General features: G+C 53.9%; 59 non-coding genes across 59 annotated transcripts; 11 read left to right on the top strand and 48 right to left on the bottom strand.

The window, feature by feature from the left end:
* The first annotated feature begins 375 nt into the window (after positions 1 to 375).
* Trnag-ucc (transfer RNA glycine (anticodon UCC)) lies at positions 376 to 447 on the top strand. Its single transcript has one exon. It is a non-coding gene; the product is annotated as a tRNA-Gly (tRNA).
* A 277-nt stretch (positions 448 to 724) lies between these two features.
* Positions 725 to 806, bottom strand: Trnas-aga (transfer RNA serine (anticodon AGA)). The gene has a single exon. It is a non-coding gene; the product is annotated as a tRNA-Ser (tRNA).
* A 137-nt stretch (positions 807 to 943) lies between these two features.
* Positions 944 to 1,016, bottom strand: Trnak-uuu (transfer RNA lysine (anticodon UUU)). Its single transcript has one exon. It is a non-coding gene; the product is annotated as a tRNA-Lys (tRNA).
* Positions 1,017 to 1,313: 297 nt separating this feature from the next.
* On the bottom strand, positions 1,314 to 1,385 carry Trnae-uuc (transfer RNA glutamic acid (anticodon UUC)). The gene has a single exon. It is a non-coding gene; the product is annotated as a tRNA-Glu (tRNA).
* A 325-nt stretch (positions 1,386 to 1,710) lies between these two features.
* Positions 1,711 to 1,783, bottom strand: Trnam-cau (transfer RNA methionine (anticodon CAU)). The gene has a single exon. It is a non-coding gene; the product is annotated as a tRNA-Met (tRNA).
* Positions 1,784 to 2,942: 1,159 nt separating this feature from the next.
* Positions 2,943 to 3,023, bottom strand: Trnas-aga (transfer RNA serine (anticodon AGA)). Its single transcript has one exon. It is a non-coding gene; the product is annotated as a tRNA-Ser (tRNA).
* A 139-nt stretch (positions 3,024 to 3,162) lies between these two features.
* Trnak-uuu (transfer RNA lysine (anticodon UUU)) lies at positions 3,163 to 3,235 on the bottom strand. The gene has a single exon. It is a non-coding gene; the product is annotated as a tRNA-Lys (tRNA).
* Positions 3,236 to 3,529: 294 nt separating this feature from the next.
* Positions 3,530 to 3,602, bottom strand: Trnae-uuc (transfer RNA glutamic acid (anticodon UUC)). Its single transcript has one exon. It is a non-coding gene; the product is annotated as a tRNA-Glu (tRNA).
* A 322-nt stretch (positions 3,603 to 3,924) lies between these two features.
* Trnam-cau (transfer RNA methionine (anticodon CAU)) lies at positions 3,925 to 3,997 on the bottom strand. Its single transcript has one exon. It is a non-coding gene; the product is annotated as a tRNA-Met (tRNA).
* An 817-nt stretch (positions 3,998 to 4,814) lies between these two features.
* Positions 4,815 to 4,886, top strand: Trnag-ucc (transfer RNA glycine (anticodon UCC)). Its single transcript has one exon. It is a non-coding gene; the product is annotated as a tRNA-Gly (tRNA).
* Positions 4,887 to 5,164: 278 nt separating this feature from the next.
* On the bottom strand, positions 5,165 to 5,248 carry Trnas-aga (transfer RNA serine (anticodon AGA)). Its single transcript has one exon. It is a non-coding gene; the product is annotated as a tRNA-Ser (tRNA).
* A 139-nt stretch (positions 5,249 to 5,387) lies between these two features.
* Positions 5,388 to 5,460, bottom strand: Trnak-uuu (transfer RNA lysine (anticodon UUU)). Its single transcript has one exon. It is a non-coding gene; the product is annotated as a tRNA-Lys (tRNA).
* A 296-nt stretch (positions 5,461 to 5,756) lies between these two features.
* Trnae-uuc (transfer RNA glutamic acid (anticodon UUC)) lies at positions 5,757 to 5,828 on the bottom strand. The gene has a single exon. It is a non-coding gene; the product is annotated as a tRNA-Glu (tRNA).
* A 322-nt stretch (positions 5,829 to 6,150) lies between these two features.
* Trnam-cau (transfer RNA methionine (anticodon CAU)) lies at positions 6,151 to 6,223 on the bottom strand. The gene has a single exon. It is a non-coding gene; the product is annotated as a tRNA-Met (tRNA).
* An 815-nt stretch (positions 6,224 to 7,038) lies between these two features.
* Trnag-ucc (transfer RNA glycine (anticodon UCC)) lies at positions 7,039 to 7,110 on the top strand. Its single transcript has one exon. It is a non-coding gene; the product is annotated as a tRNA-Gly (tRNA).
* Positions 7,111 to 7,387: 277 nt separating this feature from the next.
* Trnas-aga (transfer RNA serine (anticodon AGA)) lies at positions 7,388 to 7,469 on the bottom strand. The gene has a single exon. It is a non-coding gene; the product is annotated as a tRNA-Ser (tRNA).
* Positions 7,470 to 7,608: 139 nt separating this feature from the next.
* Trnak-uuu (transfer RNA lysine (anticodon UUU)) lies at positions 7,609 to 7,681 on the bottom strand. Its single transcript has one exon. It is a non-coding gene; the product is annotated as a tRNA-Lys (tRNA).
* Positions 7,682 to 7,977: 296 nt separating this feature from the next.
* Trnae-uuc (transfer RNA glutamic acid (anticodon UUC)) lies at positions 7,978 to 8,049 on the bottom strand. Its single transcript has one exon. It is a non-coding gene; the product is annotated as a tRNA-Glu (tRNA).
* Positions 8,050 to 8,371: 322 nt separating this feature from the next.
* Trnam-cau (transfer RNA methionine (anticodon CAU)) lies at positions 8,372 to 8,444 on the bottom strand. Its single transcript has one exon. It is a non-coding gene; the product is annotated as a tRNA-Met (tRNA).
* Positions 8,445 to 9,259: 815 nt separating this feature from the next.
* Trnag-ucc (transfer RNA glycine (anticodon UCC)) lies at positions 9,260 to 9,331 on the top strand. Its single transcript has one exon. It is a non-coding gene; the product is annotated as a tRNA-Gly (tRNA).
* A 277-nt stretch (positions 9,332 to 9,608) lies between these two features.
* Positions 9,609 to 9,690, bottom strand: Trnas-aga (transfer RNA serine (anticodon AGA)). The gene has a single exon. It is a non-coding gene; the product is annotated as a tRNA-Ser (tRNA).
* A 139-nt stretch (positions 9,691 to 9,829) lies between these two features.
* Positions 9,830 to 9,902, bottom strand: Trnak-uuu (transfer RNA lysine (anticodon UUU)). The gene has a single exon. It is a non-coding gene; the product is annotated as a tRNA-Lys (tRNA).
* Positions 9,903 to 10,198: 296 nt separating this feature from the next.
* On the bottom strand, positions 10,199 to 10,270 carry Trnae-uuc (transfer RNA glutamic acid (anticodon UUC)). Its single transcript has one exon. It is a non-coding gene; the product is annotated as a tRNA-Glu (tRNA).
* Positions 10,271 to 10,592: 322 nt separating this feature from the next.
* Positions 10,593 to 10,665, bottom strand: Trnam-cau (transfer RNA methionine (anticodon CAU)). The gene has a single exon. It is a non-coding gene; the product is annotated as a tRNA-Met (tRNA).
* An 815-nt stretch (positions 10,666 to 11,480) lies between these two features.
* Positions 11,481 to 11,552, top strand: Trnag-ucc (transfer RNA glycine (anticodon UCC)). The gene has a single exon. It is a non-coding gene; the product is annotated as a tRNA-Gly (tRNA).
* A 277-nt stretch (positions 11,553 to 11,829) lies between these two features.
* Positions 11,830 to 11,911, bottom strand: Trnas-aga (transfer RNA serine (anticodon AGA)). The gene has a single exon. It is a non-coding gene; the product is annotated as a tRNA-Ser (tRNA).
* A 139-nt stretch (positions 11,912 to 12,050) lies between these two features.
* Positions 12,051 to 12,123, bottom strand: Trnak-uuu (transfer RNA lysine (anticodon UUU)). The gene has a single exon. It is a non-coding gene; the product is annotated as a tRNA-Lys (tRNA).
* A 296-nt stretch (positions 12,124 to 12,419) lies between these two features.
* Positions 12,420 to 12,491, bottom strand: Trnae-uuc (transfer RNA glutamic acid (anticodon UUC)). The gene has a single exon. It is a non-coding gene; the product is annotated as a tRNA-Glu (tRNA).
* Positions 12,492 to 12,813: 322 nt separating this feature from the next.
* Positions 12,814 to 12,886, bottom strand: Trnam-cau (transfer RNA methionine (anticodon CAU)). Its single transcript has one exon. It is a non-coding gene; the product is annotated as a tRNA-Met (tRNA).
* Positions 12,887 to 13,701: 815 nt separating this feature from the next.
* On the top strand, positions 13,702 to 13,773 carry Trnag-ucc (transfer RNA glycine (anticodon UCC)). The gene has a single exon. It is a non-coding gene; the product is annotated as a tRNA-Gly (tRNA).
* A 277-nt stretch (positions 13,774 to 14,050) lies between these two features.
* On the bottom strand, positions 14,051 to 14,132 carry Trnas-aga (transfer RNA serine (anticodon AGA)). The gene has a single exon. It is a non-coding gene; the product is annotated as a tRNA-Ser (tRNA).
* Positions 14,133 to 14,271: 139 nt separating this feature from the next.
* Positions 14,272 to 14,344, bottom strand: Trnak-uuu (transfer RNA lysine (anticodon UUU)). Its single transcript has one exon. It is a non-coding gene; the product is annotated as a tRNA-Lys (tRNA).
* Positions 14,345 to 14,640: 296 nt separating this feature from the next.
* Trnae-uuc (transfer RNA glutamic acid (anticodon UUC)) lies at positions 14,641 to 14,712 on the bottom strand. Its single transcript has one exon. It is a non-coding gene; the product is annotated as a tRNA-Glu (tRNA).
* A 322-nt stretch (positions 14,713 to 15,034) lies between these two features.
* Positions 15,035 to 15,107, bottom strand: Trnam-cau (transfer RNA methionine (anticodon CAU)). Its single transcript has one exon. It is a non-coding gene; the product is annotated as a tRNA-Met (tRNA).
* Positions 15,108 to 15,922: 815 nt separating this feature from the next.
* Trnag-ucc (transfer RNA glycine (anticodon UCC)) lies at positions 15,923 to 15,994 on the top strand. Its single transcript has one exon. It is a non-coding gene; the product is annotated as a tRNA-Gly (tRNA).
* Positions 15,995 to 16,271: 277 nt separating this feature from the next.
* Trnas-aga (transfer RNA serine (anticodon AGA)) lies at positions 16,272 to 16,353 on the bottom strand. Its single transcript has one exon. It is a non-coding gene; the product is annotated as a tRNA-Ser (tRNA).
* A 139-nt stretch (positions 16,354 to 16,492) lies between these two features.
* On the bottom strand, positions 16,493 to 16,565 carry Trnak-uuu (transfer RNA lysine (anticodon UUU)). The gene has a single exon. It is a non-coding gene; the product is annotated as a tRNA-Lys (tRNA).
* Positions 16,566 to 16,861: 296 nt separating this feature from the next.
* Trnae-uuc (transfer RNA glutamic acid (anticodon UUC)) lies at positions 16,862 to 16,933 on the bottom strand. Its single transcript has one exon. It is a non-coding gene; the product is annotated as a tRNA-Glu (tRNA).
* A 322-nt stretch (positions 16,934 to 17,255) lies between these two features.
* Positions 17,256 to 17,328, bottom strand: Trnam-cau (transfer RNA methionine (anticodon CAU)). Its single transcript has one exon. It is a non-coding gene; the product is annotated as a tRNA-Met (tRNA).
* An 815-nt stretch (positions 17,329 to 18,143) lies between these two features.
* Positions 18,144 to 18,215, top strand: Trnag-ucc (transfer RNA glycine (anticodon UCC)). The gene has a single exon. It is a non-coding gene; the product is annotated as a tRNA-Gly (tRNA).
* A 276-nt stretch (positions 18,216 to 18,491) lies between these two features.
* Positions 18,492 to 18,573, bottom strand: Trnas-aga (transfer RNA serine (anticodon AGA)). The gene has a single exon. It is a non-coding gene; the product is annotated as a tRNA-Ser (tRNA).
* A 139-nt stretch (positions 18,574 to 18,712) lies between these two features.
* Positions 18,713 to 18,785, bottom strand: Trnak-uuu (transfer RNA lysine (anticodon UUU)). The gene has a single exon. It is a non-coding gene; the product is annotated as a tRNA-Lys (tRNA).
* A 296-nt stretch (positions 18,786 to 19,081) lies between these two features.
* Trnae-uuc (transfer RNA glutamic acid (anticodon UUC)) lies at positions 19,082 to 19,153 on the bottom strand. The gene has a single exon. It is a non-coding gene; the product is annotated as a tRNA-Glu (tRNA).
* Positions 19,154 to 19,475: 322 nt separating this feature from the next.
* On the bottom strand, positions 19,476 to 19,548 carry Trnam-cau (transfer RNA methionine (anticodon CAU)). Its single transcript has one exon. It is a non-coding gene; the product is annotated as a tRNA-Met (tRNA).
* Positions 19,549 to 20,363: 815 nt separating this feature from the next.
* Trnag-ucc (transfer RNA glycine (anticodon UCC)) lies at positions 20,364 to 20,435 on the top strand. The gene has a single exon. It is a non-coding gene; the product is annotated as a tRNA-Gly (tRNA).
* A 276-nt stretch (positions 20,436 to 20,711) lies between these two features.
* Positions 20,712 to 20,793, bottom strand: Trnas-aga (transfer RNA serine (anticodon AGA)). The gene has a single exon. It is a non-coding gene; the product is annotated as a tRNA-Ser (tRNA).
* A 139-nt stretch (positions 20,794 to 20,932) lies between these two features.
* Trnak-uuu (transfer RNA lysine (anticodon UUU)) lies at positions 20,933 to 21,005 on the bottom strand. The gene has a single exon. It is a non-coding gene; the product is annotated as a tRNA-Lys (tRNA).
* A 296-nt stretch (positions 21,006 to 21,301) lies between these two features.
* On the bottom strand, positions 21,302 to 21,373 carry Trnae-uuc (transfer RNA glutamic acid (anticodon UUC)). The gene has a single exon. It is a non-coding gene; the product is annotated as a tRNA-Glu (tRNA).
* Positions 21,374 to 21,695: 322 nt separating this feature from the next.
* Trnam-cau (transfer RNA methionine (anticodon CAU)) lies at positions 21,696 to 21,768 on the bottom strand. Its single transcript has one exon. It is a non-coding gene; the product is annotated as a tRNA-Met (tRNA).
* Positions 21,769 to 22,583: 815 nt separating this feature from the next.
* Positions 22,584 to 22,655, top strand: Trnag-ucc (transfer RNA glycine (anticodon UCC)). Its single transcript has one exon. It is a non-coding gene; the product is annotated as a tRNA-Gly (tRNA).
* Positions 22,656 to 22,931: 276 nt separating this feature from the next.
* Positions 22,932 to 23,013, bottom strand: Trnas-aga (transfer RNA serine (anticodon AGA)). The gene has a single exon. It is a non-coding gene; the product is annotated as a tRNA-Ser (tRNA).
* Positions 23,014 to 23,152: 139 nt separating this feature from the next.
* Trnak-uuu (transfer RNA lysine (anticodon UUU)) lies at positions 23,153 to 23,225 on the bottom strand. The gene has a single exon. It is a non-coding gene; the product is annotated as a tRNA-Lys (tRNA).
* Positions 23,226 to 23,521: 296 nt separating this feature from the next.
* Trnae-uuc (transfer RNA glutamic acid (anticodon UUC)) lies at positions 23,522 to 23,593 on the bottom strand. The gene has a single exon. It is a non-coding gene; the product is annotated as a tRNA-Glu (tRNA).
* Positions 23,594 to 23,915: 322 nt separating this feature from the next.
* Positions 23,916 to 23,988, bottom strand: Trnam-cau (transfer RNA methionine (anticodon CAU)). Its single transcript has one exon. It is a non-coding gene; the product is annotated as a tRNA-Met (tRNA).
* Positions 23,989 to 24,803: 815 nt separating this feature from the next.
* Positions 24,804 to 24,875, top strand: Trnag-ucc (transfer RNA glycine (anticodon UCC)). Its single transcript has one exon. It is a non-coding gene; the product is annotated as a tRNA-Gly (tRNA).
* Positions 24,876 to 25,151: 276 nt separating this feature from the next.
* Trnas-aga (transfer RNA serine (anticodon AGA)) lies at positions 25,152 to 25,233 on the bottom strand. The gene has a single exon. It is a non-coding gene; the product is annotated as a tRNA-Ser (tRNA).
* Positions 25,234 to 25,372: 139 nt separating this feature from the next.
* Positions 25,373 to 25,445, bottom strand: Trnak-uuu (transfer RNA lysine (anticodon UUU)). The gene has a single exon. It is a non-coding gene; the product is annotated as a tRNA-Lys (tRNA).
* A 296-nt stretch (positions 25,446 to 25,741) lies between these two features.
* Positions 25,742 to 25,813, bottom strand: Trnae-uuc (transfer RNA glutamic acid (anticodon UUC)). The gene has a single exon. It is a non-coding gene; the product is annotated as a tRNA-Glu (tRNA).
* A 322-nt stretch (positions 25,814 to 26,135) lies between these two features.
* Trnam-cau (transfer RNA methionine (anticodon CAU)) lies at positions 26,136 to 26,208 on the bottom strand. Its single transcript has one exon. It is a non-coding gene; the product is annotated as a tRNA-Met (tRNA).
* Positions 26,209 to 27,002: the final 794 nt, after the last annotated feature.

The raw sequence follows: 27,002 nt of genomic DNA, 5'->3' as shown, positions 1-27,002 counted from the left end.
TTTAGTTGTTGTTCTCATTTTGTTAGTTGCATTTGTTGGGGGCGGACGTCCGATGACGTCCGTGCTTCCCGAGCATATTCCCGAGCAGCTGTCTGCAGGGAAAGTGGGATTGCCACCCAGCGACGTCGGATACAACCGAAAAAAGTGCTACACACGCGGAGTCCCCCACTACACTGCCTCAAAGCGACCGCTCGTCACTATTGCGTGAGTAACGTTGCGGCCGCGGCGACGAGCCTTGCCCAAAGACGCAGCGTGCGTGGAGGCGCTGCCCGAATGCACCCTCCTACCTCGTAAAGCGCCTACAGCTACTATCACCGTGGGCCACTGCCGGCGGGCGGGAAGCCGACACAGCGCGGCGTTGCGAGCAGCGGCTGTGCGGTGGTAGTGTAATGGTGAGCATAGTTGCCTTCCGAGCAGTTGAGCCGCGTTCGATTCCCGGCCACCGCAACGGGCGCAAATCTATGCGTATGAGTATGTGAGCCACGTGCTGTTGAATTAACGTTTTCTTTCCGTCGTCGCTCCACGCAGGCCATCCTGTAGTATGTCCCGACTTGTCCCGACTTTGCTCGGCTGACGCGAAAGCTGACGCTTGGAATTCGCCCTTATCAAAAGGACAGGCGCTATAAACGACTGTGAGAGGTGAGGTGTAGCGAGGTACCAAAACGACAGGCAAACTGCGAAATTTTCTGCTCTCTCTTCTGAAACAAAAAATAAAAAAAACCGACGCAGTCGGTAGGACTCGAACCTACGCTCCCAGAGGGAATCTGATTTCTAGTCAGACGCCTTAACCACTCGGCCACGACTGCTCGTAGCTAAAGCTTCCCTCGAATCGTGAAAAATGCAACCGGTCTGCGCAGAATGTTGACAGGAAACGAACTCGGTGCACTGATTACGGCAGGGCTACCAGCGCTACAGACGAGCCATTACGGAAGCGTTAAATCTTCGCCCGAACAGGGATTCGAACCCTGGACCCTTAGGTTAAAAGCCTAATGCTCTACCGACTGAGCTATCCGGGCTCACGCTTGTTGTGCATGGAGCGACTGCAAGCAATGTGAATAACTGGAACGCGTGTGTAGGCGTACTACGGTAATTGCTGGCTTCTGGCGCAACTGGCGACTTCACCGACTTCCCACTGACGCTGGTAGCACCCCAACAGCGGACCAGTGCCTCTTCTCCCCTTTATCCCGGTGCTGACAGTAATTGCATCCTGTGCCTGCTTCCCCCGATTACGTTCGGTTGAAGCTCCGGAAGGTGGGCGACAAACGAAGGTTGGAAGGCCAAAAGATGGAGGGTCGTGTGCGCAAAAACTTCCCTTCCGGTACCGGGAATCGAACCCGGGCCTCCTGGGTGAAAGCCAGGTATCCTAGCCACTAGACCACACCGGATTTGCTCGAGAAACGTGAGATTTACTCCCTCTCTTCTCGCATTTCGGTGCTCAATCCGGACTCAGTGTTGTTCTCTGTTTGCGAGCATTTTTGCGCGTGCAGACTGGCATGGCGCACAGCTCGAAACTGTCTATTCATTGCTGTTTGCATCATATTTCACTCATAACAGGGGGAGGAGAATGATCAAAGTTGTACCTTGCCATAATTGGAAGTAAACATTGTGGACGCTGAGGCGTGGACTCCTTGTGGATAACAAACGACAATTAAGTTCGTTCGCTAGCAATAGCAACGCCGTTAATTCAGCCGTGATGTACAGCAAATTAAATGCCCCGGGTGAGGCTCGAACTCACGACCTTAAGATTATGAGACTTACGCGCTACCTACTGCGCTACCGAGGCTCGTTGCAACCAGCATCCCAGGAATCTTGGTAAGTCTCACATATTAGAGATAGACAGTTTGCGCTTTCTCAGGAATCTGTTGTGTCGCTACGCGTGCTTTCCCGACTTGCTAGAGTAAACTGCTGCCGCAGCTTTTTTAACGACGGAAAGCAGCACTGCCTGAGGTTACAGTACATCGCCTTGCGGCACCTGAACACAGCGGCCTGTAGGCCAGGCCGACGCTGGAGTTCAGTAACAGCACGCGGCCGTCCAAGTAGGGTCTCTTGCGTGCTGCATGTTTGGTTCTTCTCACAGCGAATCCTGCTATACATTCCTGAGGCTGGCGCACCTCAAGCGAGCAATCGGCGCGGCAGCACTATAGCGAGAACAGCAAAACGATGCATCGGCCGGGAATCGAAGCCGGGCCGCCCGCGTGGTAGTCGAACAAACCTACACTTTTTTAGTTGTTGTTCTCATTTTGTTAGTTGCATTTGTTGGGGGCGGACGTCCGATGACGTCCGTGCTTCCCGAGCATATTCCCGAGCAGCTGTCTGCAGGGAAAGTGGGATTGCCACCCAGCGACGTCGGATACAACCGAAAAAAGTGCTACACACGCGGAGTCCCCCACTACACTGCCTCAAAGCGACCGCTCGTCACTATTGCGTGAGTAACGTTGCGGCCGCGGCGACGAGCCTTGCCCAAAGACGCAGCGTGCGTGGAGGCGCTGCCCGAATGCACCCTCCTACCTCGTAAAGCGCCTACAGCTACTATCACCGTGGCCACTGCCGGCGGGCGGGAAGCCGACACCAGCGCGGCGTTGCGAGCAGCGGCTGTGCGGTGGTAGGTAATGGTGAGCATAGTTGCCTTCCGAGCAGTTGAGCCGCGTTCGATTCCCGGCCACCGCAACGGGCGCAAATCTATGCGTATGAGTACGTGAGCCACGTGCTGTTGAATTAACGTTTTCTTCCGTCGTCGCTCCACGCAGGCCATCCTGTAGTATGTCCCGACTTGTCCCGACTTTGCTCGGCTGACGCGAAAGCTGACGCTTGGAATTCGCCCTTATCAAAGGACAGGCGCTATAAACGACTGTGAGAGGTGAGGTGTAGCGAGGTACCAAAACGACAGGCAAACTGCGAAATTTTCTGCTCTCTCTTCTGAAACAAAAAATAAAAAAAACCGACGCAGTCGGTAGGACTCGAACCTACGCTCCAGAGGGAATCTGATTTCTAGTCAGACGCCTTAACCACTCGGCCACGACTGCTCGTAGCTAAAGCTTCCCTCGAATCGTGAAAAATGCAACCGGTCTGCGCAGAATGTTGACAGGAAACGAACTCGGTGCACTGATTACGGCAGGGCTACCAGCGCTACGAGACGAGCCATTACGGAAGCGTTAAAATCTTCGCCCGAACAGGGATTCGAACCCTGGACCCTTAGGTTAAAAGCCTAATGCTCTACCGACTGAGCTATCCGGGCTCACGCTTGTTGTGCATGGAGCGACTGCAAGCAATGTGAATAACTGGAACGCGTGTGTAGGCGTACTACGGTAATTGCTGGCTTCTGGCGCAACTGGCGACTTCACCGACTTCCCACTGACGCTGGTAGCACCCCAACAGCGGACCAGTGCCTCTTCTCCCTTTATCCCGGTGCTGACAGTAATTGCATCTGTGCCTGCTTCCCCCGATTACGTCGGTTGAAGCTCCGGAAGGTGGGCGACAAACGAAGGTTGGAAGGCCAAAAGATGGAGGGTCGTGTGCGCAAAAACTTCCCTTCCGGTACCGGGAATCGAACCCGGGCCTCCTGGGGTGAAAGCCAGGTATCCTAGCCACTAGACCACACCGGATTTGCTCGAGAAACGTGAGATTTACTCCCTCTCTTCTCGCATTTCGTGCTCAATCCGGACTCAGTGTTGTTCTCTGTTTGCGAGCATTTTTGCGCGTGCAGACTGCATGGCGCACAGCTCGAAACTGTTCTATTCATTGCTGTTTGCATCATATTTCACTCATAACAGGGGAGGAGAATGATCAAAGTTGTACCTTGCCATAATTGGAAGTAAACATTGTGACGCTGAGGCGTGGACTCCTTGTGGATAACAAACGACAATTAAGTTCGTTCGCTAGCAATAGCAACGCCGTTAATTCAGCCGTGATGTACAGCAAATTAAATGCCCCGGGTGAGGATCGAACTCACGACCTTAAGATTATGAGACTTACGCGCTACCTACTGCGCTACCGAGGCTCGTTGCAACCAGCATCCCAGGAATCTTGGTAAGTCTCACATATTAGAGATAGACAGTTTGCGCTTTCTCAGGAATCTGTTGTGTCGCTACGCGTGCTTTCCCGACTTGCTAGAGTAAACTGCTGCCGCAGCTTTTTTTAACGACGGAAAGCAGCACTGCCTGAGGTTACAGTACATCGCCCTTGCGGCACCTGAACACAGCGGCCTGTAGGGCCAGGCCGACGCTGGAGTTCAGTAACAGCACGCGGCCGTCCAAGTAGGGTCTCTTGCGTGCTGCATGTTTGGTTCTTCTCACAGCGAATCCTGCTATACATTCCTGAGGCTGGCGCACCTCAAGCGAGCAATCGGCGCGGCAGCACTATAGCGAGAACAGCAAAACGATGCATCGCCGGGAATCGAAGCCCGGGCCGCCCGCGTGGTAGTCGAACAACCTACCACTTTTTTAGTTGTTGTTCTCATTTTGTTAGTTGCATTTGTTGGGGGCGGACGTCCGATGACGTCCGTGCTTCCCGAGCATATTCCCGAGCAGCTGTCTGCAGGGAAAGTGGGATTGCCACCCAGCGACGTCGGATACAACCGAAAAAAGTGCTACACACGCGGAGTCCCCCACTACACTGCCTCAAAGCGACCGCTCGTCACTATTGCGTGAGTAACGTTGCGGCCGCGGCGACGAGCCTTGCCCAAAGACGCAGCGTGCGTGGAGGCGCTGCCCGAATGCACCCTCCTACCTCGTAAAGCGCCTACAGCTACTATCACCGTGGGCCACCTGCCGGCGGGCGGGAAGCCGACACAGCGCGGCGTTGCGAGCAGCGGCTGTGCGGTGGTAGTGTAATGGTGAGCATAGTTGCCTTCCGAGCAGTTGAGCCGCGTTCGATTCCCGGCCACCGCAACGGGCGCAAATCTATGCGTATGAGTACGTGAGCCACGTGCTGTTGAATTAACGTTTTCTTTCCGTCGTCGCTCCACGCAGGCCATCCTGTAGTATGTCCCGACTTGTCCCGACTTTGCTCGGCTGACGCGAAAGCTGACGCTTGGAATTCGCCCTTATCAAAAGGACAGGCGCTTATAAACGACTGTGAGAGGTGAGGTGTAGCGAGGTACCAAAACGACAGGCAAACTGCGAAATTTTCTGCTCTCTCTTCTGAAACAAAAAATAAAAAAAACCGACGCAGTCGGTAGGGACTCGAACCTACGCTCCCAGGAGGGAATCTGATTTCTAGTCAGACGCCTTAACCACTCGGCCACGACTGCTCGTAGCTAAAGCTTCCCTCGAATCGTGAAAAATGCAACCGGTCTGCGCAGAATGTTGACAGGAAACGAACTCGGTGCACTGATTACGGCAGGGCTACCAGCGCTACGAGACGAGCCATTACGGAAGCGTTAAAATCTTCGCCCGAACAGGGATTCGAACCCTGGACCCTTAGGTTAAAAGCCTAATGCTCTACCGACTGAGCTATCCGGGCTCACGCTTGTTGTGCATGGAGCGACTGCAAGCAATGTGAATAACTGGAACGCGTGTGTAGGCGTACTACGGTAATTGCTGGCTTCTGGCGCAACTGGCGACTTCACCGACTTCCCACTGACGCTGGTAGCACCCCAACAGCGGACCAGTGCCTCTTCTCCCTTTATCCCGGTGCTGACAGTAATTGCATCCTGTGCCTGCTTCCCCCGATTACGTTCGGTTGAAGCTCCGGAAGGTGGGCGACAAACGAAGGTTGGAAGGCCAAAAGATGGAGGGTCGTGTGCGCAAAAACTTCCCTTCCGGTACCGGGAATCGAACCCGGGCCTCCTGGGTGAAAGCCAGGTATCCTAGCCACTAGACCACACCGGATTTGCTCGAGAAACGTGAGATTTACTCCCTCTCTTCTCGCATTTCGTGCTCAATCCGGACTCAGTGTTGTTCTCTGTTTGCGAGCATTTTTGCGCGTGCAGACTGGCATGGCGCACAGCTCGAAACTGTCTATTCATTGCTGTTTGCATCATATTTCACTCATAACAGGGGAGGAGAATGATCAAAGTTGTACCTTGCCATAATTGGAAGTAAACATTGTGACGCTGAGGCGTGGACTCCTTGTGGATAACAAACGACAATTAAGTTCGTTCGCTAGCAATAGCAACGCCGTTAATTCAGCCGTGATGTACAGCAAATTAAATGCCCCGGGTGAGGATCGAACTCACGACCTTAAGATTATGAGACTTACGCGCTACCTACTGCGCTACCGAGGCTCGTTGCAACCAGCATCCCAGGAATCTTGGTAAGTCTCACATATTAGAGATAGACAGTTTGCGCTTTCTCAGGAATCTGTTGTGTCGCTACGCGTGCTTTCCCGACTTGCTAGAGTAAACTGCTGCCGCAGCTTTTTTAACGACGGAAAGCAGCACTGCCTGAGGTTACAGTACATCGCCCTTGCGGCACCTGAACACAGCGGCCTGTAGGGCCAGGCCGACGCTGGAGTTCAGTAACAGCACGCGGCCGTCCAAGTAGGGTCTCTTGCGTGCTGCATGTTTGGTTCTTCTCACAGCGAATCCTGCTATACATTCCTGAGGCTGGCGCACCTCAAGCGAGCAATCGGCGCGGCAGCACTATAGCGAGAACAGCAAAACGATGCATCGGCCGGGAATCGAAGCCGGGCCGCCCGCGTGGTAGTCGAACAACCTACCACTTTTTTAGTTGTTGTTCTCATTTTGTTAGTTGCATTTGTTGGGGGCGGACGTCCGATGACGTCCGTGCTTCCCGAGCATATTCCCGAGCAGCTGTCTGCAGGGAAAGTGGGATTGCCACCCAGCGACGTCGGATACAACCGAAAAAAGTGCTACACACGCGGAGTCCCCCACTACACTGCCTCAAAGCGACCGCTCGTCACTATTGCGTGAGTAACGTTGCGGCCGCGGCGACGAGCCTTGCCCAAAGACGCAGCGTGCGTGGAGGCGCTGCCCGAATGCACCCTCCTACCTCGTAAAGCGCCTACAGCTACTATCACCGTGGGCCACTGCCGGCGGGCGGGAAGCCGACACAGCGCGGCGTTGCGAGCAGCGGCTGTGCGGTGGTAGTGTAATGGTGAGCATAGTTGCCTTCCGAGCAGTTGAGCCGCGTTCGATTCCCGGCCACCGCAACGGGCGCAAATCTATGCGTATGAGTACGTGAGCCACGTGCTGTTGAATTAACGTTTTCTTTCCGTCGTCGCTCCACGCAGGCCATCCTGTAGTATGTCCCGACTTGTCCCGACTTTGCTCGGCTGACGCGAAAGCTGACGCTTGGAATTCGCCCTTATCAAAAGGACAGGCGCTATAAACGACTGTGAGAGGTGAGGTGTAGCGAGGTACCAAAACGACAGGCAAACTGCGAAATTTTCTGCTCTCTCTTCTGAAACAAAAAATAAAAAAAACCGACGCAGTCGGTAGGACTCGAACCTACGCTCCCAGAGGGAATCTGATTTCTAGTCAGACGCCTTAACCACTCGGCCACGACTGCTCGTAGCTAAAGCTTCCCTCGAATCGTGAAAAATGCAACCGGTCTGCGCAGAATGTTGACAGGAAACGAACTCGGTGCACTGATTACGGCAGGGCTACCAGCGCTACGAGACGAGCCATTACGGAAGCGTTAAAATCTTCGCCCGAACAGGGATTCGAACCCTGGACCCTTAGGTTAAAAGCCTAATGCTCTACCGACTGAGCTATCCGGGCTCACGCTTGTTGTGCATGGAGCGACTGCAAGCAATGTGAATAACTGGAACGCGTGTGTAGGCGTACTACGGTAATTGCTGGCTTCTGGCGCAACTGGCGACTTCACCGACTTCCCACTGACGCTGGTAGCACCCCAACAGCGGACCAGTGCCTCTTCTCCCTTTATCCCGGTGCTGACAGTAATTGCATCCTGTGCCTGCTTCCCCCGATTACGTTCGGTTGAAGCTCCGGAAGGTGGGCGACAAACGAAGGTTGGAAGGCCAAAAGATGGAGGGTCGTGTGCGCAAAAACTTCCCTTCCGGTACCGGGAATCGAACCCGGGCCTCCTGGGTGAAAGCCAGGTATCCTAGCCACTAGACCACACCGGATTTGCTCGAGAAACGTGAGATTTACTCCCTCTCTTCTCGCATTTCGTGCTCAATCCGGACTCAGTGTTGTTCTCTGTTTGCGAGCATTTTTGCGCGTGCAGACTGGCATGGCGCACAGCTCGAAACTGTCTATTCATTGCTGTTTGCATCATATTTCACTCATAACAGGGGAGGAGAATGATCAAAGTTGTACCTTGCCATAATTGGAAGTAAACATTGTGACGCTGAGGCGTGGACTCCTTGTGGATAACAAACGACAATTAAGTTCGTTCGCTAGCAATAGCAACGCCGTTAATTCAGCCGTGATGTACAGCAAATTAAATGCCCCGGGTGATGATCGAACTCACGACCTTAAGATTATGAGACTTACGCGCTACCTACTGCGCTACCGAGGCTCGTTGCAACCAGCATCCCAGGAATCTTGGTAAGTCTCACATATTAGAGATAGACAGTTTGCGCTTTCTCAGGAATCTGTTGTGTCGCTACGCGTGCTTTCCCGACTTGCTAGAGTAAACTGCTGCCGCAGCTTTTTTAACGACGGAAAGCAGCACTGCCTGAGGTTACAGTACATCGCCCTTGCGGCACCTGAACACAGCGGCCTGTAGGGCCAGGCCGACGCTGGAGTTCAGTAACAGCACGCGGCCGTCCAAGTAGGGTCTCTTGCGTGCTGCATGTTTGGTTCTTCTCACAGCGAATCCTGCTATACATTCCTGAGGCTGGCGCACCTCAAGCGAGCAATCGGCGCGGCAGCACTATAGCGAGAACAGCAAAACGATGCATCGGCCGGGAATCGAAGCCGGGCCGCCCGCGTGGTAGTCGAACAACCTACCACTTTTTTAGTTGTTGTTCTCATTTTGTTAGTTGCATTTGTTGGGGGCGGACGTCCGATGACGTCCGTGCTTCCCGAGCATATTCCCGAGCAGCTGTCTGCAGGGAAAGTGGGATTGCCACCCAGCGACGTCGGATACAACCGAAAAAAGTGCTACACACGCGGAGTCCCCCACTACACTGCCTCAAAGCGACCGCTCGTCACTATTGCGTGAGTAACGTTGCGGCCGCGGCGACGAGCCTTGCCCAAAGACGCAGCGTGCGTGGAGGCGCTGCCCGAATGCACCCTCCTACCTCGTAAAGCGCCTACAGCTACTATCACCGTGGGCCACTGCCGGCGGGCGGGAAGCCGACACAGCGCGGCGTTGCGAGCAGCGGCTGTGCGGTGGTAGTGTAATGGTGAGCATAGTTGCCTTCCGAGCAGTTGAGCCGCGTTCGATTCCCGGCCACCGCAACGGGCGCAAATCTATGCGTATGAGTACGTGAGCCACGTGCTGTTGAATTAACGTTTTCTTTCCGTCGTCGCTCCACGCAGGCCATCCTGTAGTATGTCCCGACTTGTCCCGACTTTGCTCGGCTGACGCGAAAGCTGACGCTTGGAATTCGCCCTTATCAAAAGGACAGGCGCTATAAACGACTGTGAGAGGTGAGGTGTAGCGAGGTACCAAAACGACAGGCAAACTGCGAAATTTTCTGCTCTCTCTTCTGAAACAAAAAATAAAAAAAACCGACGCAGTCGGTAGGACTCGAACCTACGCTCCCAGAGGGAATCTGATTTCTAGTCAGACGCTTTAACCACTCGGCCACGACTGCTCGTAGCTAAAGCTTCCCTCGAATCGTGAAAAATGCAACCGGTCTGCGCAGAATGTTGACAGGAAACGAACTCGGTGCACTGATTACGGCAGGGCTACCAGCGCTACGAGACGAGCCATTACGGAAGCGTTAAAATCTTCGCCCGAACAGGGATTCGAACCCTGGACCCTTAGGTTAAAAGCCTAATGCTCTACCGACTGAGCTATCCGGGCTCACGCTTGTTGTGCATGGAGCGACTGCAAGCAATGTGAATAACTGGAACGCGTGTGTAGGCGTACTACGGTAATTGCTGGCTTCTGGCGCAACTGGCGACTTCACCGACTTCCCACTGACGCTGGTAGCACCCCAACAGCGGACCAGTGCCTCTTCTCCCTTTATCCCGGTGCTGACAGTAATTGCATCCTGTGCCTGCTTCCCCCGATTACGTTCGGTTGAAGCTCCGGAAGGTGGGCGACAAACGAAGGTTGGAAGGCCAAAAGATGGAGGGTCGTGTGCGCAAAAACTTCCCTTCCGGTACCGGGAATCGAACCCGGGCCTCCTGGGTGAAAGCCAGGTATCCTAGCCACTAGACCACACCGGATTTGCTCGAGAAACGTGAGATTTACTCCCTCTCTTCTCGCATTTCGTGCTCAATCCGGACTCAGTGTTGTTCTCTGTTTGCGAGCATTTTTGCGCGTGCAGACTGGCATGGCGCACAGCTCGAAACTGTCTATTCATTGCTGTTTGCATCATATTTCACTCATAACAGGGGAGGAGAATGATCAAAGTTGTACCTTGCCATAATTGGAAGTAAACATTGTGACGCTGAGGCGTGGACTCCTTGTGGATAACAAACGACAATTAAGTTCGTTCGCTAGCAATAGCAACGCCGTTAATTCAGCCGTGATGTACAGCAAATTAAATGCCCCGGGTGAGGATCGAACTCACGACCTTAAGATTATGAGACTTACGCGCTACCTACTGCGCTACCGAGGCTCGTTGCAACCATCATCCCAGGAATCTTGGTAAGTCTCACATATTAGAGATAGACAGTTTGCGCTTTCTCAGGAATCTGTTGTGTCGCTACGCGTGCTTTCCCGACTTGCTAGAGTAAACTGCTGCCGCAGCTTTTTTAACGACGGAAAGCAGCACTGCCTGAGGTTACAGTACATCGCCCTTGCGGCACCTGAACACAGCGGCCTGTAGGGCCAGGCCGACGCTGGAGTTCAGTAACAGCACGCGGCCGTCCAAGTAGGGTCTCTTGCGTGCTGCATGTTTGGTTCTTCTCACAGCGAATCCTGCTATACATTCCTGAGGCTGGCGCACCTCAAGCGAGCAATCGGCGCGGCAGCACTATAGCGAGAACAGCAAAACGATGCATCGGCCGGGAATCGAAGCCGGGCCGCCCGCGTGGTAGTCGAACAACCTACCACTTTTTTAGTTGTTGTTCTCATTTTGTTAGTTGCATTTGTTGGGGGCGGACGTCCGATGACGTCCGTGCTTCCCGAGCATATTCCCGAGCAGCTGTCTGCAGGGAAAGTGGGATTGCCACCCAGCGACGTCGGATACAACCGAAAAAAGTGCTACACACGCGGAGTCCCCCACTACACTGCCTCAAAGCGACCGCTCGTCACTATTGCGTGAGTAACGTTGCGGCCGCGGCGACGAGCCTTGCCCAAAGACGCAGCGTGCGTGGAGGCGCTGCCCGAATGCACCCTCCTACCTCGTAAAGCGCCTACAGCTACTATCACCGTGGGCCACTGCCGGCGGGCGGGAAGCCGACACAGCGCGGCGTTGCGAGCAGCGGCTGTGCGGTGGTAGTGTAATGGTGAGCATAGTTGCCTTCCGAGCAGTTGAGCCGCGTTCGATTCCCGGCCACCGCAACGGGCGCAAATCTATGCGTATGAGTACGTGAGCCACGTGCTGTTGAATTAACGTTTTCTTTCCGTCGTCGCTCCACGCAGGCCATCCTGTAGTATGTCCCGACTTGTCCCGACTTTGCTCGGCTGACGCGAAAGCTGACGCTTGGAATTCGCCCTTATCAAAAGGACAGGCGCTATAAACGACTGTGAGAGGTGAGGTGTAGCGAGGTACCAAAACGACAGGCAAACTGCGAAATTTTCTGCTCTCTCTTCTGAAACAAAAAATAAAAAAAACCGACGCAGTCGGTAGGACTCGAACCTACGCTCCCAGAGGGAATCTGATTTCTAGTCAGACGCTTTAACCACTCGGCCACGACTGCTCGTAGCTAAAGCTTCCCTCGAATCGTGAAAAATGCAACCGGTCTGCGCAGAATGTTGACAGGAAACGAACTCGGTGCACTGATTACGGCAGGGCTACCAGCGCTACGAGACGAGCCATTACGGAAGCGTTAAAATCTTCGCCCGAACAGGGATTCGAACCCTGGACCCTTAGGTTAAAAGCCTAATGCTCTACCGACTGAGCTATCCGGGCTCACGCTTGTTGTGCATGGAGCGACTGCAAGCAATGTGAATAACTGGAACGCGTGTGTAGGCGTACTACGGTAATTGCTGGCTTCTGGCGCAACTGGCGACTTCACCGACTTCCCACTGACGCTGGTAGCACCCCAACAGCGGACCAGTGCCTCTTCTCCCTTTATCCCGGTGCTGACAGTAATTGCATCCTGTGCCTGCTTCCCCCGATTACGTTCGGTTGAAGCTCCGGAAGGTGGGCGACAAACGAAGGTTGGAAGGCCAAAAGATGGAGGGTCGTGTGCGCAAAAACTTCCCTTCCGGTACCGGGAATCGAACCCGGGCCTCCTGGGTGAAAGCCAGGTATCCTAGCCACTAGACCACACCGGATTTGCTCGAGAAACGTGAGATTTACTCCCTCTCTTCTCGCATTTCGTGCTCAATCCGGACTCAGTGTTGTTCTCTGTTTGCGAGCATTTTTGCGCGTGCAGACTGGCATGGCGCACAGCTCGAAACTGTCTATTCATTGCTGTTTGCATCATATTTCACTCATAACAGGGGAGGAGAATGATCAAAGTTGTACCTTGCCATAATTGGAAGTAAACATTGTGACGCTGAGGCGTGGACTCCTTGTGGATAACAAACGACAATTAAGTTCGTTCGCTAGCAATAGCAACGCCGTTAATTCAGCCGTGATGTACAGCAAATTAAATGCCCCGGGTGAGGATCGAACTCACGACCTTAAGATTATGAGACTTACGCGCTACCTACTGCGCTACCGAGGCTCGTTGCAACCAGCATCCCAGGAATCTTGGTAAGTCTCACATATTAGAGATAGACAGTTTGCGCTTTCTCAGGAATCTGTTGTGTCGCTACGCGTGCTTTCCCGACTTGCTAGAGTAAACTGCTGCCGCAGCTTTTTTAACGACGGAAAGCAGCACTGCCTGAGGTTACAGTACATCGCCCTTGCGGCACCTGAACACAGCGGCCTGTAGGGCCAGGCCGACGCTGGAGTTCAGTAACAGCACGCGGCCGTCCAAGTAGGGTCTCTTGCGTGCTGCATGTTTGGTTCTTCTCACAGCGAATCCTGCTATACATTCCTGAGGCTGGCGCACCTCAAGCGAGCAATCGGCGCGGCAGCACTATAGCGAGAACAGCAAAACGATGCATCGGCCGGGAATCGAAGCCGGGCCGCCCGCGTGGTAGTCGAACAACCTACCACTTTTTTAGTTGTTGTTCTCATTTTGTTAGTTGCATTTGTTGGGGGCGGACGTCCGATGACGTCCGTGCTTCCCGAGCATATTCCCGAGCAGCTGTCTGCAGGGAAAGTGGGATTGCCACCCAGCGACGTCGGATACAACCGAAAAAAGTGCTACACACGCGGAGTCCCCCACTACACTGCCTCAAAGCGACCGCTCGTCACTATTGCGTGAGTAACGTTGCGGCCGCGGCGACGAGCCTTGCCCAAAGACGCAGCGTGCGTGGAGGCGCTGCCCGAATGCACCCTCCTACCTCGTAAAGCGCCTACAGCTACTATCACCGTGGGCCACTGCCGGCGGGCGGGAAGCCGACACAGCGCGGCGTTGCGAGCAGCGGCTGTGCGGTGGTAGTGTAATGGTGAGCATAGTTGCCTTCCGAGCAGTTGAGCCGCGTTCGATTCCCGGCCACCGCAACGGGCGCAAATCTATGCGTATGAGTACGTGAGCCACGTGCTGTTGAATTAACGTTTTCTTTCCGTCGTCGCTCCACGCAGGCCATCCTGTAGTATGTCCCGACTTGTCCCGACTTTGCTCGGCTGACGCGAAAGCTGACGCTTGGAATTCGCCCTTATCAAAAGGACAGGCGCTATAAACGACTGTGAGAGGTGAGGTGTAGCGAGGTACCAAAACGACAGGCAAACTGCGAAATTTTCTGCTCTCTCTTCTGAAACAAAAAATAAAAAAAACCGACGCAGTCGGTAGGACTCGAACCTACGCTCCCAGAGGGAATCTGATTTCTAGTCAGACGCTTTAACCACTCGGCCACGACTGCTCGTAGCTAAAGCTTCCCTCGAATCGTGAAAAATGCAACCGGTCTGCGCAGAATGTTGACAGGAAACGAACTCGGTGCACTGATTACGGCAGGGCTACCAGCGCTACGAGACGAGCCATTACGGAAGCGTTAAAATCTTCGCCCGAACAGGGATTCGAACCCTGGACCCTTAGGTTAAAAGCCTAATGCTCTACCGACTGAGCTATCCGGGCTCACGCTTGTTGTGCATGGAGCGACTGCAAGCAATGTGAATAACTGGAACGCGTGTGTAGGCGTACTACGGTAATTGCTGGCTTCTGGCGCAACTGGCGACTTCACCGACTTCCCACTGACGCTGGTAGCACCCCAACAGCGGACCAGTGCCTCTTCTCCCTTTATCCCGGTGCTGACAGTAATTGCATCCTGTGCCTGCTTCCCCCGATTACGTTCGGTTGAAGCTCCGGAAGGTGGGCGACAAACGAAGGTTGGAAGGCCAAAAGATGGAGGGTCGTGTGCGCAAAAACTTCCCTTCCGGTACCGGGAATCGAACCCGGGCCTCCTGGGTGAAAGCCAGGTATCCTAGCCACTAGACCACACCGGATTTGCTCGAGAAACGTGAGATTTACTCCCTCTCTTCTCGCATTTCGTGCTCAATCCGGACTCAGTGTTGTTCTCTGTTTGCGAGCATTTTTGCGCGTGCAGACTGGCATGGCGCACAGCTCGAAACTGTCTATTCATTGCTGTTTGCATCATATTTCACTCATAACAGGGGAGGAGAATGATCAAAGTTGTACCTTGCCATAATTGGAAGTAAACATTGTGACGCTGAGGCGTGGACTCCTTGTGGATAACAAACGACAATTAAGTTCGTTCGCTAGCAATAGCAACGCCGTTAATTCAGCCGTGATGTACAGCAAATTAAATGCCCCGGGTGAGGATCGAACTCACGACCTTAAGATTATGAGACTTACGCGCTACCTACTGCGCTACCGAGGCTCGTTGCAACCATCATCCCAGGAATCTTGGTAAGTCTCACATATTAGAGATAGACAGTTTGCGCTTTCTCAGGAATCTGTTGTGTCGCTACGCGTGCTTTCCCGACTTGCTAGAGTAAACTGCTGCCGCAGCTTTTTTAACGACGGAAAGCAGCACTGCCTGAGGTTACAGTACATCGCCCTTGCGGCACCTGAACACAGCGGCCTGTAGGGCCAGGCCGACGCTGGAGTTCAGTAACAGCACGCGGCCGTCCAAGTAGGGTCTCTTGCGTGCTGCATGTTTGGTTCTTCTCACAGCGAATCCTGCTATACATTCCTGAGGCTGGCGCACCTCAAGCGAGCAATCGGCGCGGCAGCACTATAGCGAGAACAGCAAAACGATGCATCGGCCGGGAATCGAAGCCGGGCCGCCCGCGTGGTAGTCGAACAACCTACCACTTTTTTAGTTGTTGTTCTCATTTTGTTAGTTGCATTTGTTGGGGGCGGACGTCCGATGACGTCCGTGCTTCCCGAGCATATTCCCGAGCAGCTGTCTGCAGGGAAAGTGGGATTGCCACCCAGCGACGTCGGATACAACCGAAAAAAGTGCTACACACGCGGAGTCCCCCACTACACTGCCTCAAAGCGACCGCTCGTCACTATTGCGTGAGTAACGTTGCGGCCGCGGCGACGAGCCTTGCCCAAAGACGCAGCGTGCGTGGAGGCGCTGCCCGAATGCACCCTCCTACCTCGTAAAGCGCCTACAGCTACTATCACCGTGGGCCACTGCCGGCGGGCGGGAAGCCGACACAGCGCGGCGTTGCGAGCAGCGGCTGTGCGGTGGTAGTGTAATGGTGAGCATAGTTGCCTTCCGAGCAGTTGAGCCGCGTTCGATTCCCGGCCACCGCAACGGGCGCAAATCTATGCGTATGAGTACGTGAGCCACGTGCTGTTGAATTAACGTTTTCTTTCCGTCGTCGCTCCACGCAGGCCATCCTGTAGTATGTCCCGACTTGTCCCGACTTTGCTCGGCTGACGCGAAAGCTGACGCTTGGAATTCGCCCTTATCAAAAGGACAGGCGCTATAAACGACTGTGAGAGGTGAGGTGTAGCGAGGTACCAAAACGACAGGCAAACTGCGAAATTTTCTGCTCTCTCTTCTGAAACAAAAAATAAAAAAAACCGACGCAGTCGGTAGGACTCGAACCTACGCTCCCAGAGGGAATCTGATTTCTAGTCAGACGCCTTAACCACTCGGCCACGACTGCTCGTAGCTAAAGCTTCCCTCGAATCGTGAAAAATGCAACCGGTCTGCGCAGAATGTTGACAGGAAACGAACTCGGTGCACTGATTACGGCAGGGCTACCAGCGCTACGAGACGAGCCATTACGGAAGCGTTAAAATCTTCGCCCGAACAGGGATTCGAACCCTGGACCCTTAGGTTAAAAGCCTAATGCTCTACCGACTGAGCTATCCGGGCTCACGCTTGTTGTGCATGGAGCGACTGCAAGCAATGTGAATAACTGGAACGCGTGTGTAGGCGTACTACGGTAATTGCTGGCTTCTGGCGCAACTGGCGACTTCACCGACTTCCCACTGACGCTGGTAGCACCCCAACAGCGGACCAGTGCCTCTTCTCCCTTTATCCCGGTGCTGACAGTAATTGCATCCTGTGCCTGCTTCCCCCGATTACGTTCGGTTGAAGCTCCGGAAGGAGGGCGACAAACGAAGGTTGGAAGGCCAAAAGATGGAGGGTCGTGTGCGCAAAAACTTCCCTTCCGGTACCGGGAATCGAACCCGGGCCTCCTGGGTGAAAGCCAGGTATCCTAGCCACTAGACCACACCGGATTTGCTCGAGAAACGTGAGATTTACTCCCTCTCTTCTCGCATTTCGTGCTCAATCCGGACTCAGTGTTGTTCTCTGTTTGCGAGCATTTTTGCGCGTGCAGACTGGCATGGCGCACAGCTCGAAACTGTCTATTCATTGCTGTTTGCATCATATTTCACTCATAACAGGGGAGGAGAATGATCAAAGTTGTACCTTGCCATAATTGGAAGTAAACATTGTGACGCTGAGGCGTGGACTCCTTGTGGATAACAAACGACAATTAAGTTCGTTCGCTAGCAATAGCAACGCCGTTAATTCAGCCGTGATGTACAGCAAATTAAATGCCCCGGGTGAGGATCGAACTCACGACCTTAAGATTATGAGACTTACGCGCTACCTACTGCGCTACCGAGGCTCGTTGCAACCATCATCCCAGGAATCTTGGTAAGTCTCACATATTAGAGATAGACAGTTTGCGCTTTCTCAGGAATCTGTTGTGTCGCTACGCGTGCTTTCCCGACTTGCTAGAGTAAACTGCTGCCGCAGCTTTTTTAACGACGGAAAGCAGCACTGCCTGAGGTTACAGTACATCGCCCTTGCGGCACCTGAACACAGCGGCCTGTAGGGCCAGGCCGACGCTGGAGTTCAGTAACAGCACGCGGCCGTCCAAGTAGGGTCTCTTGCGTGCTGCATGTTTGGTTCTTCTCACAGCGAATCCTGCTATACATTCCTGAGGCTGGCGCACCTCAAGCGAGCAATCGGCGCGGCAGCACTATAGCGAGAACAGCAAAACGATGCATCGGCCGGGAATCGAAGCCGGGCCGCCCGCGTGGTAGTCGAACAACCTACCACTTTTTTAGTTGTTGTTCTCATTTTGTTAGTTGCATTTGTTGGGGGCGGACGTCCGATGACGTCCGTGCTTCCCGAGCATATTCCCGAGCAGCTGTCTGCAGGGAAAGTGGGATTGCCACCCAGCGACGTCGGATACAACCGAAAAAAGTGCTACACACGCGGAGTCCCCCACTACACTGCCTCAAAGCGACCGCTCGTCACTATTGTGTGAGTAACGTTGCGGCCGCGGCGACGAGCCTTGCCCAAAGACGCAGCGTGCGTGGAGGCGCTGCCCGAATGCACCCTCCTACCTCGTAAAGCGTCTACAGCTACTATCACCGTGGGCCACTGCCGGCGGGCGGGAAGCCGACACAGCGCGGCGTTGCGAGCAGCGGCTGTGCGGTGGTAGTGTAATGGTGAGCATAGTTGCCTTCCGAGCAGTTGAGCCGCGTTCGATTCCCGGCCACCGCAACGGGCGCAAATCTATGCGTATGAGTATGTGAGCCACGTGCTGTTGAATTAACGTTTTCTTTCCGTCGTCGCTCCACGCAGGCCATCCTGTAGTATGTCCCGACTTGTCCCGACTTTGCTCGGCTGACGCGAAAGCTGACGCTTGGAATTCGCCCTTATCAAAAGGACAGGCGCTATAAACGACTGTGAGAGGTGAGGTGTAGCGAGGTACCAAAACGACAGGCAAACTGCGAAATTTTCTGCTCTCTCTTCTGAAACAAAAAATAAAAAAACCGACGCAGTCGGTAGGACTCGAACCTACGCTCCCACAGGGAATCTGATTTCTAGTCAGACGCCTTAACCACTCGGCCACGACTGCTCGTAGCTAAAGCTTCCCTCGAATCGTGAAAAATGCAACCGGTCTGCGCAGAATGTTGACAGGAAACGAACTCGGTGCACTGATTACGGCAGGGCTACCAGCGCTACGAGACGAGCCATTACGGAAGCGTTAAAATCTTCGCCCGAACAGGGATTCGAACCCTGGACACTTAGGTTAAAAGCCTAATGCTCTACCGACTGAGCTATCCGGGCTCACGCTTGTTGTGCATGGAGCGACTGCAAGCAATGTGAATAACTGGAACGCGTGTGTAGGCGTACTACGGTAATTGCTGGCTTCTGGCGCAACTGGCGACTTCACCGACTTCCCACTGACGCTGGTAGCACCCCAACAGCGGACCAGTGCCTCTTCTCCCTATATCCCGGTGCTGACAGTAATTGCATCCTGTGCCTGCTTCCCCCGATTACGTTCGGTTGAAGCTCCGGAAGGAGGGCGACAAACGAAGGTTGGAAGGCCAAAAGATGGAGGGTCGTGTGCGCAAAAACTTCCCTTCCGGTACCGGGAATCGAACCCGGGCCTCCTGGGTGAAAGCCAGGTATCCTAGCCACTAGACCACACCGGATTTGCTCGAGAAACGTGAGATTTACTCCCTCTCTTCTCGCATTTCGTGCTCAATCCGGACTCAGTGTTGTTCTCTGTTTGCGAGCATTTTTGCGCGTGCAGACTGGCATGGCGCACAGCTCGAAACTGTCTATTCATTGCTGTTTGCATCATATTTCACTCATAACAGGGGAGGAGAATGATCAAAGTTGTACCTTGCCATAATTGGAAGTAAACATTGTGACGCTGAGGCGTGGACTCCTTGTGGATAACAAACGACAATTAAGTTCGTTCGCTAGCAATAGCAACGCCGTTAATTCAGCCGTGATGTACAGCAAATTAAATGCCCCGGGTGAGGATCGAACTCACGACCTTAAGATTATGAGACTTACGCGCTACCTACTGCGCTACCGAGGCTCGTTGCAACCATCATCCCAGGAATCTTGGTAAGTCTCACATATTAGAGATAGACAGTTTGCGCTTTCTCAGGAATCTGTTGTGTCGCTACGCGTGCTTTCCCGACTTGCTAGAGTAAACTGCTGCCGCAGCTTTTTTAACGACGGAAAGCAGCACTGCCTGAGGTTACAGTACATCGCCCTTGCGGCACCTGAACACAGCGGCCTGTAGGGCCAGGCCGACGCTGGAGGTCAGTAACAGCACGCGGCCGTCCAAGTAGGGTCTCTTGCGTGCTGCATGTTTGGTTCTTCTCACAGCGAATCCTGCTATACATTCCTGAGGCTGGCGCACCTCAAGCGAGCAATCGGCGCGGCAGCACTATAGCGAGAACAGCAAAACGATGCATCGGCCGGGAATCGAAGCCGGGCCGCCCGCGTGGTAGTCGAACAACCTACCACTTTTTTAGTTGTTGTTCTCATTTTGTTAGTTGCATTTGTTGGGGGCGGACGTCCGATGACGTCCGTGCTTCCCGAGCATATTCCCGAGCAGCTGTCTGCAGGGAAAGTGGGATTGCCACCCAGCGACGTCGGATACAACCGAAAAAAGTGCTACACACGCGGAGTCCCCCACTACACTGCCTCAAAGCGACCGCTCGTCACTATTGTGTGAGTAACGTTGCGGCCGCGGCGACGAGCCTTGCCCAAAGACGCAGCGTGCGTGGAGGCGCTGCCCGAATGCACCCTCCTACCTCGTAAAGCGTCTACAGCTACTATCACCGTGGGCCACTGCCGGCGGGCGGGAAGCCGACACAGCGCGGCGTTGCGAGCAGCGGCTGTGCGGTGGTAGTGTAATGGTGAGCATAGTTGCCTTCCGAGCAGTTGAGCCGCGTTCGATTCCCGGCCACCGCAACGGGCGCAAATCTATGCGTATGAGTATGTGAGCCACGTGCTGTTGAATTAACGTTTTCTTTCCGTCGTCGCTCCACGCAGGCCATCCTGTAGTATGTCCCGACTTGTCCCGACTTTGCTCGGCTGACGCGAAAGCTGACGCTTGGAATTCGCCCTTATCAAAAGGACAGGCGCTATAAACGACTGTGAGAGGTGAGGTGTAGCGAGGTACCAAAACGACAGGCAAACTGCGAAATTTTCTGCTCTCTCTTCTGAAACAAAAAATAAAAAAACCGACGCAGTCGGTAGGACTCGAACCTACGCTCCCACAGGGAATCTGATTTCTAGTCAGACGCCTTAACCACTCGGCCACGACTGCTCGTAGCTAAAGCTTCCCTCGAATCGTGAAAAATGCAACCGGTCTGCGCAGAATGTTGACAGGAAACGAACTCGGTGCACTGATTACGGCAGGGCTACCAGCGCTACGAGACGAGCCATTACGGAAGCGTTAAAATCTTCGCCCGAACAGGGATTCGAACCCTGGACACTTAGGTTAAAAGCCTAATGCTCTACCGACTGAGCTATCCGGGCTCACGCTTGTTGTGCATGGAGCGACTGCAAGCAATGTGAATAACTGGAACGCGTGTGTAGGCGTACTACGGTAATTGCTGGCTTCTGGCGCAACTGGCGACTTCACCGACTTCCCACTGACGCTGGTAGCACCCCAACAGCGGACCAGTGCCTCTTCTCCCTATATCCCGGTGCTGACAGTAATTGCATCCTGTGCCTGCTTCCCCCGATTACGTTCGGTTGAAGCTCCGGAAGGAGGGCGACAAACGAAGGTTGGAAGGCCAAAAGATGGAGGGTCGTGTGCGCAAAAACTTCCCTTCCGGTACCGGGAATCGAACCCGGGCCTCCTGGGTGAAAGCCAGGTATCCTAGCCACTAGACCACACCGGATTTGCTCGAGAAACGTGAGATTTACTCCCTCTCTTCTCGCATTTCGTGCTCAATCCGGACTCAGTGTTGTTCTCTGTTTGCGAGCATTTTTGCGCGTGCAGACTGGCATGGCGCACAGCTCGAAACTGTCTATTCATTGCTGTTTGCATCATATTTCACTCATAACAGGGGAGGAGAATGATCAAAGTTGTACCTTGCCATAATTGGAAGTAAACATTGTGACGCTGAGGCGTGGACTCCTTGTGGATAACAAACGACAATTAAGTTCGTTCGCTAGCAATAGCAACGCCGTTAATTCAGCCGTGATGTACAGCAAATTAAATGCCCCGGGTGAGGATCGAACTCACGACCTTAAGATTATGAGACTTACGCGCTACCTACTGCGCTACCGAGGCTCGTTGCAACCATCATCCCAGGAATCTTGGTAAGTCTCACATATTAGAGATAGACAGTTTGCGCTTTCTCAGGAATCTGTTGTGTCGCTACGCGTGCTTTCCCGACTTGCTAGAGTAAACTGCTGCCGCAGCTTTTTTAACGACGGAAAGCAGCACTGCCTGAGGTTACAGTACATCGCCCTTGCGGCACCTGAACACAGCGGCCTGTAGGGCCAGGCCGACGCTGGAGTTCAGTAACAGCACGCGGCCGTCCAAGTAGGGTCTCTTGCGTGCTGCATGTTTGGTTCTTCTCACAGCGAATCCTGCTATACATTCCTGAGGCTGGCGCACCTCAAGCGAGCAATCGGCGCGGCAGCACTATAGCGAGAACAGCAAAACGATGCATCGGCCGGGAATCGAAGCCGGGCCGCCCGCGTGGTAGTCGAACAACCTACCACTTTTTTAGTTGTTGTTCTCATTTTGTTAGTTGCATTTGTTGGGGGCGGACGTCCGATGACGTCCGTGCTTCCCGAGCATATTCCCGAGCAGCTGTCTGCAGGGAAAGTGGGATTGCCACCCAGCGACGTCGGATACAACCGAAAAAAGTGCTACACACGCGGAGTCCCCCACTACACTGCCTCAAAGCGACCGCTCGTCACTATTGTGTGAGTAACGTTGCGGCCGCGGCGACGAGCCTTGCCCAAAGACGCAGCGTGCGTGGAGGCGCTGCCCGAATGCACCCTCCTACCTCGTAAAGCGTCTACAGCTACTATCACCGTGGGCCACTGCCGGCGGGCGGGAAGCCGACACAGCGCGGCGTTGCGAGCAGCGGCTGTGCGGTGGTAGTGTAATGGTGAGCATAGTTGCCTTCCGAGCAGTTGAGCCGCGTTCGATTCCCGGCCACCGCAACGGGCGCAAATCTATGCGTATGAGTATGTGAGCCACGTGCTGTTGAATTAACGTTTTCTTTCCGTCGTCGCTCCACGCAGGCCATCCTGTAGTATGTCCCGACTTGTCCCGACTTTGCTCGGCTGACGCGAAAGCTGACGCTTGGAATTCGCCCTTATCAAAAGGACAGGCGCTATAAACGACTGTGAGAGGTGAGGTGTAGCGAGGTACCAAAACGACAGGCAAACTGCGAAATTTTCTGCTCTCTCTTCTGAAACAAAAAATAAAAAAACCGACGCAGTCGGTAGGACTCGAACCTACGCTCCCAGAGGGAATCTGATTTCTAGTCAGACGCCTTAACCACTCGGCCACGACTGCTCGTAGCTAAAGCTTCCCTCGAATCGTGAAAAATGCAACCGGTCTGCGCAGAATGTTGACAGGAAACGAACTCGGTGCACTGATTACGGCAGGGCTACCAGCGCTACGAGACGAGCCATTACGGAAGCGTTAAAATCTTCGCCCGAACAGGGATTCGAACCCTGGACACTTAGGTTAAAAGCCTAATGCTCTACCGACTGAGCTATCCGGGCTCACGCTTGTTGTGCATGGAGCGACTGCAAGCAATGTGAATAACTGGAACGCGTGTGTAGGCGTACTACGGTAATTGCTGGCTTCTGGCGCAACTGGCGACTTCACCGACTTCCCACTGACGCTGGTAGCACCCCAACAGCGGACCAGTGCCTCTTCTCCCTTTATCCCGGTGCTGACAGTAATTGCATCCTGTGCCTGCTTCCCCCGATTACGTTCGGTTGAAGCTCCGGAAGGAGGGCGACAAACGAAGGTTGGAAGGCCAAAAGATGGAGGGTCGTGTGCGCAAAAACTTCCCTTCCGGTACCGGGAATCGAACCCGGGCCTCCTGGGTGAAAGCCAGGTATCCTAGCCACTAGACCACACCGGATTTGCTCGAGAAACGTGAGATTTACTCCCTCTCTTCTCGCATTTCGTGCTCAATCCGGACTCAGTGTTGTTCTCTGTTTGCGAGCATTTTTGCGCGTGCAGACTGGCATGGCGCACAGCTCGAAACTGTCTATTCATTGCTGTTTGCATCATATTTCACTCATAACAGGGGAGGAGAATGATCAAAGTTGTACCTTGCCATAATTGGAAGTAAACATTGTGACGCTGAGGCGTGGACTCCTTGTGGATAACAAACGACAATTAAGTTCGTTCGCTAGCAATAGCAACGCCGTTAATTCAGCCGTGATGTACAGCAAATTAAATGCCCCAGGTGAGGATCGAACTCACGACCTTAAGATTATGAGACTTACGCGCTACCTACTGCGCTACCGAGGCTCGTTGCAACCATCATCCCAGGAATCTTGGTAAGTCTCACATATTAGAGATAGACAGTTTGCGCTTTCTCAGGAATCTGTTGTGTCGCTACGCGTGCTTTCCCGACTTGCTAGAGTAAACTGCTGCCGCAGCTTTTTTAACGACGGAAAGCAGCACTGCCTGAGGTTACAGTACATCGCCCTTGCGGCACCTGAACACAGCGGCCTGTAGGGCCAGGCCGACGCTGGAGTTCAGTAACAGCACGCGGCCGTCCAAGTAGGGTCTCTTGCGTGCTGCATGTTTGGTTCTTCTCACAGCGAATCCTGCTATACATTCCTGAGGCTGGCGCACCTCAAGCGAGCAATCGGCGCGGCAGCACTATAGCGAGAACAGCAAAACGATGCATCGGCCGGGAATCGAAGCCGGGCCGCCCGCGTGGTAGTCGAACAACCTACCACTTTTTTAGTTGTTGTTCTCATTTTGTTAGTTGCATTTGTTGGGGGCGGACGTCCGATGACGTCCGTGCTTCCCGAGCATATTCCCGAGCAGCTGTCTGCAGGGAAAGTGGGATTGCCACCCAGCGACGTCGGATACAACCGAAAAAAGTGCTACACACGCGGAGTCCCCCACTACACTGCCTCAAAGCGACCGCTCGTCACTATTGTGTGAGTAACGTTGCGGCCGCGGCGACGAGCCTTGCCCAAAGACGCAGCGTGCGTGGAGGCGCTGCCCGAATGCACCCTCCTACCTCGTAAAGCGTCTACAGCTACTATCACCGTGGGCCACTGCCGGCGGGCGGGAAGCCGACACAGCGCGGCGTTGCGAGCAGCGGCTGTGCGGTGGTAGTGTAATGGTGAGCATAGTTGCCTTCCGAGCAGTTGAGCCGCGTTCGATTCCCGGCCACCGCAACGGGCGCAAATCTATGCGTATGAGTATGTGAGCCACGTGCTGTTGAATTAACGTTTTCTTTCCGTCGTCGCTCCACGCAGGCCATCCTGTAGTATGTCCCGACTTGTCCCGACTTTGCTCGGCTGACGCGAAAGCTGACGCTTGGAATTCGCCCTTATCAAAAGGACAGGCGCTATAAACGACTGTGAGAGGTGAGGTGTAGCGAGGTACCAAAACGACAGGCAAACTGCGAAATTTTCTGCTCTCTCTTCTGAAACAAAAAATAAAAAAACCGACGCAGTCGGTAGGACTCGAACCTACGCTCCCACAGGGAATCTGATTTCTAGTCAGACGCCTTAACCACTCGGCCACGACTGCTCGTAGCTAAAGCTTCCCTCGAATCGTGAAAAATGCAACCGGTCTGCGCAGAATGTTGACAGGAAACGAACTCGGTGCACTGATTACGGCAGGGCTACCAGCGCTACGAGACGAGCCATTACGGAAGCGTTAAAATCTTCGCCCGAACAGGGATTCGAACCCTGGACACTTAGGTTAAAAGCCTAATGCTCTACCGACTGAGCTATCCGGGCTCACGCTTGTTGTGCATGGAGCGACTGCAAGCAATGTGAATAACTGGAACGCGTGTGTAGGCGTACTACGGTAATTGCTGGCTTCTGGCGCAACTGGCGACTTCACCGACTTCCCACTGACGCTGGTAGCACCCCAACAGCGGACCAGTGCCTCTTCTCCCTATATCCCGGTGCTGACAGTAATTGCATCCTGTGCCTGCTTCCCCCGATTACGTTCGGTTGAAGCTCCGGAAGGAGGGCGACAAACGAAGGTTGGAAGGCCAAAAGATGGAGGGTCGTGTGCGCAAAAACTTCCCTTCCGGTACCGGGAATCGAACCCGGGCCTCCTGGGTGAAAGCCAGGTATCCTAGCCACTAGACCACACCGGATTTGCTCGAGAAACGTGAGATTTACTCCCTCTCTTCTCGCATTTCGTGCTCAATCCGGACTCAGTGTTGTTCTCTGTTTGCGAGCATTTTTGCGCGTGCAGACTGGCATGGCGCACAGCTCGAAACTGTCTATTCATTGCTGTTTGCATCATATTTCACTCATAACAGGGGAGGAGAATGATCAAAGTTGTACCTTGCCATAATTGGAAGTAAACATTGTGACGCTGAGGCGTGGACTCCTTGTGGATAACAAACGACAATTAAGTTCGTTCGCTAGCAATAGCAACGCCGTTAATTCAGCCGTGATGTACAGCAAATTAAATGCCCCGGGTGAGGATCGAACTCACGACCTTAAGATTATGAGACTTACGCGCTACCTACTGCGCTACCGAGGCTCGTTGCAACCATCATCCCAGGAATCTTGGTAAGTCTCACATATTAGAGATAGACAGTTTGCGCTTTCTCAGGAATCTGTTGTGTCGCTACGCGTGCTTTCCCGACTTGCTAGAGTAAACTGCTGCCGCAGCTTTTTTAACGACGGAAAGCAGCACTGCCTGAGGTTACAGTACATCGCCCTTGCGGCACCTGAACACAGCGGCCTGTAGGGCCAGGCCGACGCTGGAGTTCAGTAACAGCACGCGGCCGTCCAAGTAGGGTCTCTTGCGTGCTGCATGTTTGGTTCTTCTCACAGCGAATCCTGCTATACATTCCTGAGGCTGGCGCACCTCAAGCGAGCAATCGGCGCGGCAGCACTATAGCGAGAACAGCAAAACGATGCATCGGCCGGGAATCGAAGCCGGGCCGCCCGCGTGGTAGTCGAACAACCTACCACTTTTTTAGTTGTTGTTCTCATTTTGTTAGTTGCATTTGTTGGGGGCGGACGTCCGATGACGTCCGTGCTTCCCGAGCATATTCCCGAGCAGCTGTCTGCAGGGAAAGTGGGATTGCCACCCAGCGACGTCGGATACAACCGAAAAAAGTGCTACACACGCGGAGTCCCCCACTACACTGCCTCAAAGCGACCGCTCGTCACTATTGTGTGAGTAACGTTGCGGCCGCGGCGACGAGCCTTGCCCAAAGACGCAGCGTGCGTGGAGGCGCTGCCCGAATGCACCCTCCTACCTCGTAAAGCGTCTACAGCTACTATCACCGTGGGCCACTGCCGGCGGGCGGGAAGCCGACACAGCGC

The sequence above is a fragment of the Schistocerca cancellata genome, unplaced genomic scaffold (genome assembly GCF_023864275.1).
Source record: "Schistocerca cancellata isolate TAMUIC-IGC-003103 unplaced genomic scaffold, iqSchCanc2.1 HiC_scaffold_411, whole genome shotgun sequence".
In the NCBI taxonomy this organism is placed as follows: Eukaryota; Metazoa; Arthropoda; class Insecta; order Orthoptera; family Acrididae; genus Schistocerca; species Schistocerca cancellata.
This window is presented reverse-complemented; position numbering and strand designations above follow the sequence as displayed.